The sequence below is a fragment of the Poromitra crassiceps genome (assembly GCF_964638095.1).
Source record: "Poromitra crassiceps genome assembly, chromosome: 9".
Taxonomy (NCBI): domain Eukaryota; kingdom Metazoa; phylum Chordata; class Actinopteri; order Beryciformes; family Melamphaidae; genus Poromitra; species Poromitra crassiceps.
Window position 1 is genome coordinate 16,920,776 of NC_139630.1, and position 12,761 is coordinate 16,933,536.

Here is a 12,761-nt window from a genome sequence, read left to right on the forward strand (position 1 = left end):
CTCAAATATTACGTTGAATCGCTGCACTCCGCATACTACATAAATTAGTCTGTGCCACTTCACAGCCACTGCTGGTTTTGAAGGCGGGTTGACATTGAATGAGTGACAGGTCGTAGCACCAATGAGAGAGCGGTTCGAAAAATGGGCTGCGCCTCCCGTGTCGTCTGATTGCAAAGTCGTTAGTGATTGGTGAAGACTGAATCCACCACTGGCCAATCACTGGCCAAGTGAACGGTTCCATCCCATAAGCAGCCGGCTGGGAGGAAGCGTCCCAGATCCAGAGAGAGATCTGCAGCATGCAGTAACTAACGTAGTGTATCAGACCCAGAGAGAGATCTGCAGCATGCAGTAACGTAGTGTATCAGCGTAAGAACTCTCATGGGTCTGGCGTTGAGACTATTTCTTCCCTGACACCATTGCAAGTCCAGCAAGCAGCAGTCACAACATGGGCCTGGCAGAATAGATTGAAGAGGTGATACGTCTCCCCTGAGAGTGATGCTTATAGTTCATGGAGAAGAGGAGCGGGATGAGCTGTCTGATTTATCTGACTCAGACGACCACCTGGACTATGTCCCTGACCAGGAGGAGGATGAGCCCAAGGAGGAGGAAGAGAGAGACCCCCAAGAGGTGGAGAGGAGAGCCCCCCCGCGTCCCTGTGGCATGGATGTCGAGGAACCAGCTTTTACCCTGATGGGCTCAAACCAGCGAGTTAACCCTCCAGTTACATGCTGCTGTTCCTGGCAGGTGTTTGTCACTAAAAGCTTGTGGAAGGAGGCCATCATGCAGGCCACCATGTCCCAGGACACATTTGAGACCATCACACATCATCTAAGGTTTGTTTTATTTTATTTTATTTTGTTGAATTAGTGAATATTATTTTTATTGACAGTTTTTCTATTTTCTATTTTCCTCAGGTTTGATGACAAACTAACCAGGATGGCTCGCCAGCACCGCAAATCAGACAGGCTCGCACCCATCCAGGCTGTCTGGGATGTCTGGCACGCCTGCCTGGCCATATGTTTTAACCACGGCCCAGAGGTCGGTGTAGACGAGCAAATGGTGCCCTTCAGAGGGCGCTGTGGGTTCCATCAATACCTCCCGTCAAAGCCATGCAGATATGGACTAAAGATCTGGATGTGGGAGACAAGCTATGCTTGGAACTGCCAGGTATTTTTTTACCCCCCCCCCCTCATTTTCTTTGTAAATGATTATCTATGCCTGTGTTTGTATTCTAACACTGTACTTTTTTTAGAACCTGGAGGTTTACACAGGAAAGGAGGGGGACCGGCCCGAGGTCAATCAGGGGAGGAGGGTCCTACTCCAGATTACCGAGGGGCTCCAGGGCAACGTGACCATGGAGAACTTGTTCTGCAGCTACGGCCTCGGGGAGGAACTGCGGAGGAGGAGGTTGTCCATGGTCGGTGCGCAAGAACAGACCGGAGCTACCTGGCCATGCACGGTACTCCTCCCTCTTTGCCTTCCAGGAGATAAAGCCACCCTGGTGTCCTACATCCCCAAGCCAGGGAAAAAAGTCCTCTTACTTCTGGCACCATGAGGCTGCTGTCAGCGATGAGGATCACAGGAAGTCACAAATGATCCTTGACTATAACAGATGCAAGGGAGCTGTGGATAACCTCAACAAGGTAATTATTCTGATTGTGTTACATTATTTTAGTCTTTTACTCAAGTAGCATATTTGCTTACTGAATTGTGCTTCTCTGAAATGTACAGTGCTTGTATTCAACAACTCTTGCATGATGGCGAAAATATACTTTTATTGATTTCTTTCTTTTCTCTCTCTCTCTTATCGTGTGTGGGGACTTACAGCACTCGGCACAAGACCAGTCGGTGGCCCATGGCGTTGTTCCACAACATACTGGATGTGTCGGCCTACAATGCCTGGTTCCTCTGGCAGGCGGTGAAGCTCACCTGGAACGTGGCTTGCAGGTATAAGATTCACCTGTTCCTTGAAGAGCTGGAGGAAGCTCTCGTCCTTCCTTCCCCAGATGGTGCGTAGAGACCGACGCAGCAGCCACTGTGTTGGTGATGAGAGTCAGGGGCCCACCCCCTCCCCCTCCCACCGGCCCCTCCCCACACACACACACACACACACACGCACACACACAAACACATGCGCGTACACACACACAGGTGCACGCACACACACACACACGCACACACACACACACACACACACACACACACACACACACACACACACACACACACACACACACAAACAAACACACACACACACACACACACACACAAAATACATTTTCTTTTTCCTCAAAGTGAACTTGTATGTGTGCTTTAGTTCTGTCTTAACCAGACATGTGTAGCTGGTTTTTAGAAAATGTACAAGGCACAAAAACTAAAGATGACTCAAAATAAAGGTTGATGCCAATCTTTGACATATCCCAGGCTATGGTAATAACCCCCCCCCAAAAAAAATCCAGTTTGCATTTATGGGGTGGAAAATAATTAACTTTTTGTGTTTCTACTGTAATTTTTACTGTAAACTGACATTTGTGGGGTTCAAATTCTGAGTAAGAATGACATGTTGCTAGTATGCTACCTATAATGAGGGATAGAAAAAGTAAACAAACAAAATATATATATATATATATATATATATATATATATACAGTATATATATTTATATTTCAATCATGAGAGACCGGTCGGTAAGGTTTAACAAGAGACTTTATTTAGCAAATGGCGTGCATGGCAAATACTTTGGCGTTTGACTCCATTGTAAGATGGCGCTCCTCTTTAGGTGAGAGGGCGGCATCTATTTGGGCTAGAGAGAACCCCCCCCCCTTCCGTGGGGGATTCTCCAGGAGTCAAGACTCGTTGGTGGTGGACTGGGGAGGTGGGTGGGGTTAAATAACGGTTCAGAGGATGGTTTCAGGGGGAATGAACAGCCGCGATGCCAGCTGCTGCTATGATCCACCAGAGTGGGGGGTGACGTAGGACCCTCGCTATATATACTACAGTAGGATGAACTGACGATGACTGACGTCATGAACTGAGGACAACTGATGTCATGACTGACGTCATGCACGAGATCATGAGATCAGATCAAACCATCTGACAGTGTCAGGTTAGCTAAATGTAATACCAGCAGAACATTACTTTAACCCACACAAGTAAATGCGTTGAAAATGTTTTTTTGACATTGCATTTAATAGCAACAAGTTGCTCTGATACTTCTATTTATGACAAACACTTGCATAGGTCTACTTTACAGTAAAAAAAACAAAAAACATTTTACAACGTTCAAATTACTGATCAAACTGTGTGAGGTACAATATCATTCAGTTAAAAAGTATTATTTAGGTCATATATAACACCCCAAATATGAAAGAAAATGCAGCATAATGTTTCTGGTCTATGTTGGTATAACTGTGGTGAGACAGGTTCACTAATCCATCAATTGTGGCACTGTCCAGCAGTAAAATGTTTTTGGTTTGAAGTCATTAATTTTCTAAAGTCTATTCTTGGTGTAAACATTCCAATATGTCCTACGCTGTGTTTAGTTAAGCAGTACGACGCTTCAGAGGACAGCTTCAGGGGAGATGGACTGGCGTGAAGCTAGCTGCTGCTATGATCGGCCAGAGAGAGGGAGGTGACGTAGAACCCTTGCTACTAGAATGAACTGACGTCATGGCATGCGTCATACTTGGACTTGACTGACAACAACATAGCTGACGTCATACTAGAACTTGACTGACGTCGCGGGGTGATGAGGTTATGCATGTGTGGCCTTCTGCTTGAAATTTGGTCTGGAAACCTCACTACTGTTTGTATTGTTTGTGTGTGGTATAAAAAAAATACAGTTTCAAGATGAAACGTTTTATTTAACAACAGTGCACTAATATTTCCAATTAATGTGTTATTAAACAAAATGGACATACACTTTTGGATTATTTCCAACCCCATTTTCGACTTAAATGTTTTAAATAAAAAAGGTCTCATGAAATTTGTTTACAGTTCAGATTTCTTTCAAACATATACACGTGATTAAATCATTTGTATTGTAATGATCATATGTACAAAAAAGCAAGATAAAACAATTTTGTCAATGTACAATAAAATAAATTCAGTGAATGATCTGTTGTAAGTAATTACTTAATTACTAACTGAAATTGATCTCGAATGAAAATACGATACTATACAATAAATGTTTCACGTGTTCTTTATAGACTATCATCTCTGATCATGTCAGCCCAATCCACATGGATATTATTTAGCTACTGTATGTTTACCAACATAATTTAGTACATCACTGAAAACTGTCATCCACAGATCATTTATATAACACGTTATTTACATGTTACTGAAAAAGAGAAAGGTCCATGGTATTAAAAAAGGAAATGCGGAAAAAAAAAGTTAAATAAGTTTAAGGACAGATTAAAAAAGGCATGCAATGACATCCTTCAGATTACAAAAAAAGGGAAAAAAGTAGTGATGGTAAGATGCTTATGACAATAATGTTAATAGAACAACATTTTTCCAAAAAGTCCACTGAATGTAGTATTTTGTCTCTCAGGCTTGTATTAGAAAATGGTCAGTCTCCAGTTCTGTAAACATTATAATATGCCCTTGCAATGACAAGAGACAATTCTGCATCCATGATGATAAAATGGTGAATTCTCTGGTGTGTTAACAGTTTGTTTTAACGTTCCGCTCTGTCTCATTGTAATGCACCAGTAGGAAAAAGCTGTGTCAGGTCCATTAGGCATCATAACATTAGTGGCACTTCTCATGTATTTTTGCTTTGGAACAGACCTCACTTCCAAACAGTCCTTTTCAAAACCATTCAAATACTCTGCTGAGATCGGGTGTGGAGTTCCACTCGGCGGCGAGCACAGAGGTCCTTCCCTAAAAGTCTTGGTCTTATAAATACTGAGGTAACAAAGTGGAGAATACTGAGTTGTTGAGGACGAAGGTCCTGGCTTCTCTGAGTGGTTGGTGCCACTGAAGGCCTCAGGTTGGTTTCTGCCTGTAGTCTGTGATGGCCTTCCATAGCTTGCACATGATCCCACCTCTGAGCGGGACAGAGACACAGAGGCACATTGTTATAATAATACACTTTATTTAGATAGCATCTTTCACAAAATGCAGCTCAAAGTACTGTATAGAAGAAACTATTTTAAAAGGAGAAAAAGGACAAATAAGAAAATAGGGAGCATTAAAACAATAAGAAATAATAAAGTCATAGAAAAAGAAAAGATCGTCATAGGCCAATAAAAGGGGCAATACTGCAATACAACTGGGATAATAGTAAGAGCAATGAGAATAAAAAATAATAAAAAAGTAAAAGACATTAAAACAATATAACATATTTTAAATACAAGTTAATTAGTTAAAAGCAAGGCCATAAAAATAGGTTTTGAGTTGTTTATTGAAATTTTTAAAAGAGGCTGCTTGTCTAATATGTAGTGGGAGCATGTTCCAGATCTTCAGTGAATAGTTGGAGAAAGCTGCTTTTTGCCATTTGTTTTTGGCACATTTAGTAGGCCAGGCATTCAGTGATCTTAGTGAGCGATTTGGAATATACTCCGACAGGCACAAGATAGGAAGGTGCTAAACCATTTAAGGATTTAAAAACTAATTAAATAATTTTCAAATCTATCCTCAATGTTACAGGTAGCCAGTGCAAGCATGCTAAAACTGGGGTAATATGTTCACTTTTCCTGGTTTTGGTTGAAATTCTTGCTGCTGAGTTTTGGACAAGTTGCAGCTGGTATTCTTTTTTTCTTTTCTTCTTTTTTAAGTATAGATTACTTATTCTCACAGGATTTCTGGGTAATGAAGTCCTTCACCCAGTGCAAAATTCCAATAGTTTGCTCTGGCAGCAAATTGGCCAAGTGAAAGTAGTCAAAGTAAAGTATATAAATTATTAGGTGGAGTGCTGGATGCTGATGATATATCATCAAGGCAGTGGACTCCTTTAAGAAGCAATACACACCTTAATCTTAAAGTCTTCAGATCCTCTCTTGTCACGTCGTGGAGGATGTCGTCCAGCGTGTATTCCTCCATCAGTATCTACCAAAGGATGAAATGACAAGTTAGAGTCTGGGTAGAAGGCAGCACACACACACACACACACACACACACACACACACACACACACACACACACACACACAACTTGCTTCTGTCTGTCTTGTGGTGCAAGGAATCAAATCCCAAGAGAAAAAAGCTGATCCCTGCACACACTTCACCTCTGCATTATATATAAACAATGCAGAGGTATTTTATATATATATATATATATATATATATATATATATATATATATATATATATATATATATATATATAAGAGAGAGAGACAGAGAGAGAGAGGGGGTCTTTCCAGTGAGGCATAGGAGGATAGTCCTAGAAGAGATGGGGGATTTTATATAATAATACTTTTTTTTTTAAATAAAATATCAATCAAATGTGTTTTTTCTTAATAAAAATCATGTTATTCTTAAAATGCTTCAACAACATTGACCCCTGTAGGGCAGTGATGGAGCGGCATGCAGACAGAGTGTCATATGATTTGGAGTGTTTTCATTTAATGTTCTTTTTTGTGCTCCTGTCTGTGTTGAGTGATTAGGTGATCACTCCCACCTGTGAGTGCAACTTCCACAGTCCTCTCCAGCTGCTCCTGATCCCAATCAGCTGTTCTGGGGTGCATATATATTGGAGTCGGTGGGAGCCAGTCCTTGCTGGATTGTCTGCTTTGTGTTGCTTTGTTCATGTTACGCTTTTGTCATTTTTGGAAAGTCAATCATTGAAATCTCCAGTAAAAGACTTTCAAACGTTTCTTCTGCCTCCGTCTCTGCAATTGGGTCTCAGTCCGGGTTACTCGTTACAGTACAATCCAGCCAGAATGGACCCAGCAGAGTTAGCTCAGCTTCAGTCTGCCATTGCCAATCAGTCTTCTGCTCTCGGCCGCCATGAACAACTGCTGGACCAAGTTGCTGGAGGATTACAGACATTGTCTGGTCGCCTGGACCAAACTCAAGTTCATTTTTCGCAGTTTCAAGCGGCAACGGTTTCTGCCGCCGCTTCGGGCCCTCAAGTGTTGCCACAGTCTCCGGCACACCAGGAGCCCCGACTTCCTCATCCTGAACGCTATTCTGGTGAGCCTGGTAACTGTCGCCCTTTTTTGGCCCAGTGTTCCCTCATGTTTGAATTGCAACCATCCAGTTTTCACTCTGACCGCTCTAAGGTGGCTTATGTCATTTCTCTCCTGGCTGGGCAAGCGAGACAGTGGGCAACGGCGGAGTGGGAGCGGCAGTCCATGGTATGTAGCAGTTTGACTCTGTTTTCTGCTGAAATGAAGAAAATCTTTGATCATCCAGTTGTTGGCAGAGAGGCAGCACAGAGACTTTTTCTGTTGGGTCAAGAGGGACGTAGAGTGGCAGAATTTGCCATTGAATTCAGAACATTGGCTGCTGAGAGTGAGTGGAATGATTCTTCTCTTTTTGATGCCTTCTACCATGGACTTTCGGAGCAGTTGAAAGATGAACTTGCTTCCAGACAGCTACCTGCTAGTTTGGATGAGTTGATTGCCCTTGCTATTAGGATTGATAACCGTCTCAGAGAACGCAAGAGAGAGAGAGGCCTCAACCTTCAGAGATTGTCTGGAGATGTCTGTTCCCCTTTCAGACCGCCTGGAGCGATGGAGCACGAGAGAGCGGCGCGCTCGTCTGCAAGAGGAGAGAGGGAACCTGCCTATGGAGAGCCCATGCAACTAGGGAGGACCGGGTTGGATCCCAGGGAGCGACAAAGGAGGATTCGGGAGAACTGTTGTCTGTACTGTGGGAGATTGGGACACTATGCAGCTCTCTGTCCAGGAAAAGGGCAGACTCACCAGTAGAGGAGAGGTTATTGGTGAGTCATTCTTCTATGCCTGTAATTTCCTCTCACTCCCCTGTGCAGGCATCTCTCATCCTTCAGGACCAGACCATCTCAGTGGCGGTGCTGATTGATTCGGGGGCCGACGGATGTCTGATGGATGAGGAACTGTCCTGTCAGCTGGGGATTGAGACTGTTCCGCTCTCAAGGCCTATTGCTGCTCATGCTCTAGATGGTAGGATTTTCAAGTCTATTCTGTTTAAGACTGTTCCAGTGGAGCTCATCATGTCGGGTAACCATCATGAGAAGATTGAATTTTACCTGATTGACTCACCTCAGATACCACTAGTTCTGGGGTTTCCCTGGCTGCAGACACACAATCCTCAGATTGATTGGGCTTCTAATAATATTGTGGGGTGGAGCAGGTTTTGTCTAGCCAACTGTCTACGTTCTGCCATACCTGTCCCTCTGAGTTTGTCTTCTGCCACAGATGATATTGACCTCTCGAGCGTTCCACGAGAGTACCATGACCTGAGGGAGGTGTTCAGTAAGGGACGGGCGACTGCTTTGCCTCCCCACCGTCCCTATGATTGTGCGATTGATCTCCTCCCTGGCACTGCACCACCTAGGGGTCGGTTGTATCCCCTCACCTTACCTGAGACACGGTCTATGGAGAAATACATACAGGAGTGTCTTGCTGCTGGACTGATTCGTCCCTCCTCGTCTCCGGCTGGAGCGGGATTTTTTTTGTTGACAAGAAGGATGGTGGTTTGAGACCGTGCATTGATTACAGACGCCTGAATCTAATCACGGTAAAGAATCGATACCCTCTACCCCTCCTAGACTCTGCTCATGGGCTATTAGAGGGAGCCACCATCTTTACCAAATTGGATCTTCGTAACGCATATCATCTTGTTCGTATTCGGGAGGGAGATGAGTGGAAGACGGCGTTTAATACGCCTAGTGGACATTATGAGTATCTGGTAATGCCCTTTGGTCTCACAAATGCCCCTGCTGTTTTTCAGTCACTCATTAATGATGTTTTGAGAGACATGCTGAACAGATCTGTGTTTGTCTACCTGGATGATATCCTCATATTTTCCAGAACAAGAGAGGAGCATGTGCAACATGTTCAGCAAGTCCTGCAGAGACTATTGGAGAACCAACTGTTCGTTAAGGCTGAGAAGTGTGAGTATCATGTCTCCACGGTGTCCTTTCTTGGTTTCATCATCTCTGCAGGAAGCATCAAGATGGACCCTGCCAAGCTCCAGGCTGTGAGGGAGTGGCCGCAGCCCACCACTCGGAAGGAACTTGAACGGTTCCTAGGCTTTGCTAACTTTTACCGCAGATTCATTCGGAGTTACAGCACTGTGGCAGCTCCACTGAATGCACTTACCTCCAGTGCGGTTCCCTTCAGATGGACGGAGGAGGCTGAAAGGGCTTTCCGGAGTCTCGGGACCCTTTTCACCTCAGCACCAGTGCTCATACACCCAGACACTACTCGCCAGTTCATCGTCGAGGTGGATGCATCTAATGTAGGGGTTGGGGCAGTTTTGTCTCAGCGGTCTGCTAAGGATGGTAAGGTGCATCCTTGTGCGTTCTTTTCTCTGAAGTTTTTGCCCGCAGAGAGAAATTATGACATTGGGAACAAGGAGTTGTTGGCCGTCAAGCTTGCCTTGGAGGAGTGGAGGCACTGGTTGGAGGGAGCGGACCAGCCATTCCTGGTTTGGACGGACCACAAAAACCTTGAGTATGTCCAGTCTGCTAAACGTTTGAATTCTAGGCAAGCCAGGTGGGCCTTGTTTTTCACACGTTTCAATTTTTCCCTATCATATCGCCCTGGTTCTAAGAATATTAAACCTGATGCTCTTTCTCGCCAGTTTGTTTCGGAAGCGGAGGAGCCTGGTCCTGAATTCATTCTCCCTGAGTCTTGTAGGGTGGCCGTGGTGAGGTGGGAGGTGGAGCAGAAGGTTCTAGAGGCTCTACAAGGTGAACCTGGTCCGGCATCTTGTCCTGCTAACCGGTTGTTCGTGCCTGCCTTGGTCCGGTCCTGTGTCCTCCAGTGGGGACATGCCTCCAAGTTGTCCTGCCATCCTGGGGTTAGTCGGACCCATGCATTTCTCCGAAGGAGGTTCTGGTGGCCTGCTATGGAAAGAGACATCCGCGCCTATGTTGCAGCCTGTCCGGTATGTGCACGAAACAAATCGTCTCATCAAGCACCTGCAGGTCTGTTACAGCCTTTGCCTATTCCCCATCGTCCTTGGTCACATATTGCACTGGATTTTGTAACCGGGTTGCCTCCTTCTGATGGCAACACTGTGGTACTGACTGTTGTTGACAGATTCTCTAAGGCCGCCCATTTCATTCCACTAACCAAACTTCCCTCTGCCAAGGAGACTGCCGAGCTGCTTCTCCAGAATGTGTTTAGGCTACATGGGCTGCCCGTGGACATTGTTTCGGACAGAGGGCCTCAGTTCACCGCTGGATTCTGGAAGGCTTTCTGTAAACTGGTTGGAGCTACAGTCAGTCTGTCCTCGGGATTTCACCCTCAATCCAATGGTCAGACGGAGAGGGCTAACCAGGATTTGGAGACGGCTCTTCGATGTCTGGCTTCTGATAACCCCTCTTCGTGGAGTAAGATGCTCATATGGGTTGAGTATGCACATAATACCTTACCCTGTTCTGCTACTGGATTCTCTGCATTTCAATGTGCATATGGTTATCAGCCCCCTTTGTTCCCTGAAGAGGAGATTGAGGTTGCAGTGCCCTCTGCTCTGGAGTTTATCAAGCGGGCTAGGAGAACCTGGAGGAAGGCCGTACTGGCTCTTCGTCGTGCTACATCCAGGTATCGGACTCAAGCTGATCGTCACCGGGTGCCTGCACCACAGTACATCCTGGGACAGAAGGTATGGCTGTCTACACGTGATATCCCTCTCAGAGTGGAGTCTCGGAAGCTGGCACCTAAGTTCATTGGCCCTTTCCCCATTTCCAGAATAATCAGTCCTGTGGCAGTTTGTCTGTCTCTGCCTAAGACTCTGCGTATTCATCCCACTTTCCATGTTTCCAGGATTAAACCAGTTCGGGAGAGTCCGCTTGTTCCTCCGTCTCCAGCTCCCCCTCCGCCCCGCCTCATTGATGGTCATCCTACCTACACTGTCAAGAGGCTCCTGAATAGTCGTAGGAGGGGAAGGGGTTTCCAGTATTTGGTGGACTGGGAGGGGTATGGACCTGAGGAGAGGTCTTGGGTTCCTGCCCGGAACATTTTGGATCCCTCGCTAATTAGGGACTTCCACAACAAACGCCCAGACGAGCCTGGAGGGTCGTCCAGTGCCGACCCTAAAGGGGGGGGTCCTGTCATATGATTTGGAGTGTTTTCATTTAATGTTCTTTTTTGTGCTCCTGTCTGTGTTGAGTGATTAGGTGATCACTCCCACCTGTGAGTGCAACTTCCACAGTCCTCTCCAGCTGCTCCTGATCCCAATCAGCTGTTCTGGGGTGCATATATATTGGAGTCGGTGGGAGCCAGTCCTTGCTGGATTGTCTGCTTTGTGTTGCTTTGTTCATGTTACGCTTTTGTCATTTTTGGAAAGTCAATCATTGAAATCTCCAGTAAAAGACTTTCAAACGTTTCTTCTGCCTCCGTCTCTGCAATTGGGTCTCAGTCCGGGTTACTCGTTACACAGAGTCTGTGCCAGTCTGTCATGCCCAGTCATGCCCTCGGGGGGTAGAGGAGAAAAAAATCCTCCCCTAGGGCGTTTGATTCCCATGGTAATTTATCTCATGCAAAATATTATTGGTTGAAAACACATGGATTTGACAAGGAACAGTGAAATGATGTGTTGTTCAACCAATTATATTTAGCTGGAGCTTAACTCGCCCTCACCAATCAATAGCAAACAATTAATTTATTCAACCTAATTGGTTGTTGATTGGATAGATTGCTAAGATTGGCATTGTATCGTCCACTGATGAATGAGTCTCTCAAAGCTGAATCAAGTTCACTATCCTAGTAGGAAGTGAAATCCACTTTGCTGTCATGACCTGACAGGAATGATTTACACACTGACGACAGTAGCAGCATATTATATTTCCCCCTTATTTTTATTTATTTTTTATCAAGCAGTGTTCACAAGCCAGACAGTCGTTGCATTGGATTACGAGCCAAAACGAGTTGCGGGCCGCGGTACAGCGGGATACTGGGATATTTGCAACGTCAAAAACTGGGATATTTGCAACGTCTCGGCTGCATGCGGTGACACTACAGACGGCATGGATATGCAAGTAAGTCAATTAATTTCAAGTTATCCGGGCCTTCTATTAAATTCGGCGCGGAAATGGTTCACCGAGCAGCGCTATTTTTTTCGTATTTATGTTTCATGCTGTCATTTCTCCTAATAAAAACCGCAACTTTAAATTCCCACATTTTAAAACTGAATTTGGCCCGGTAGGCCATCGCCGACTGCCAGCTTTTTTTAAAGCGTGAGTGGTAATCTTTATAGTAGAGAAACCATTTGTCAAGCATTTCTGAACTACAAACCAGATCTACAATTAGAGGAAGACTGCCCACTCTGCTGTCTCAAATATGAGCATGCTGTGTTGCTGGGGTGCTTCACTATAAAAGGTGGAGCTGAAGAAATAGAGACGTACTCTGTCTATGGAGTCCTGGTCCGCACCATGCAGCCTCAGCCATCTGCCCAGCTCTGGGTCTTCAGGTCTCTCTGTAGGCTGACTCCACTCTCCACCCGGACCCCCCGATGATGGAGTGTCTGCCAGAGCAGACGATGAACACACTCCTTCACACATCAATGAATCACAAGGCATTACAACTTATATCTGGTCATATGCTGTTGATTTATATTTGTATATTATACTATTTGTTACGGGTTTTGTTTTTTGTTGTTT

General features: G+C 45.0%; 1 long non-coding RNA gene across 1 annotated transcript; it reads right to left on the minus strand.

Annotated features, from left to right (window-relative positions):
- Positions 1-4,691: 4,691 nt before the first annotated feature.
- On the minus strand, positions 4,692-12,620 carry LOC310782649. Its single transcript, XR_014553038.1, has 3 exons — positions 12,507-12,620; positions 5,978-6,054; positions 4,692-5,053 (listed from the first exon to the last, which is right to left on the minus strand). It is a non-coding gene; the product is annotated as an uncharacterized lncRNA (long non-coding RNA).
- Between the last annotated feature and the right edge of the window lie 141 nt (positions 12,621-12,761).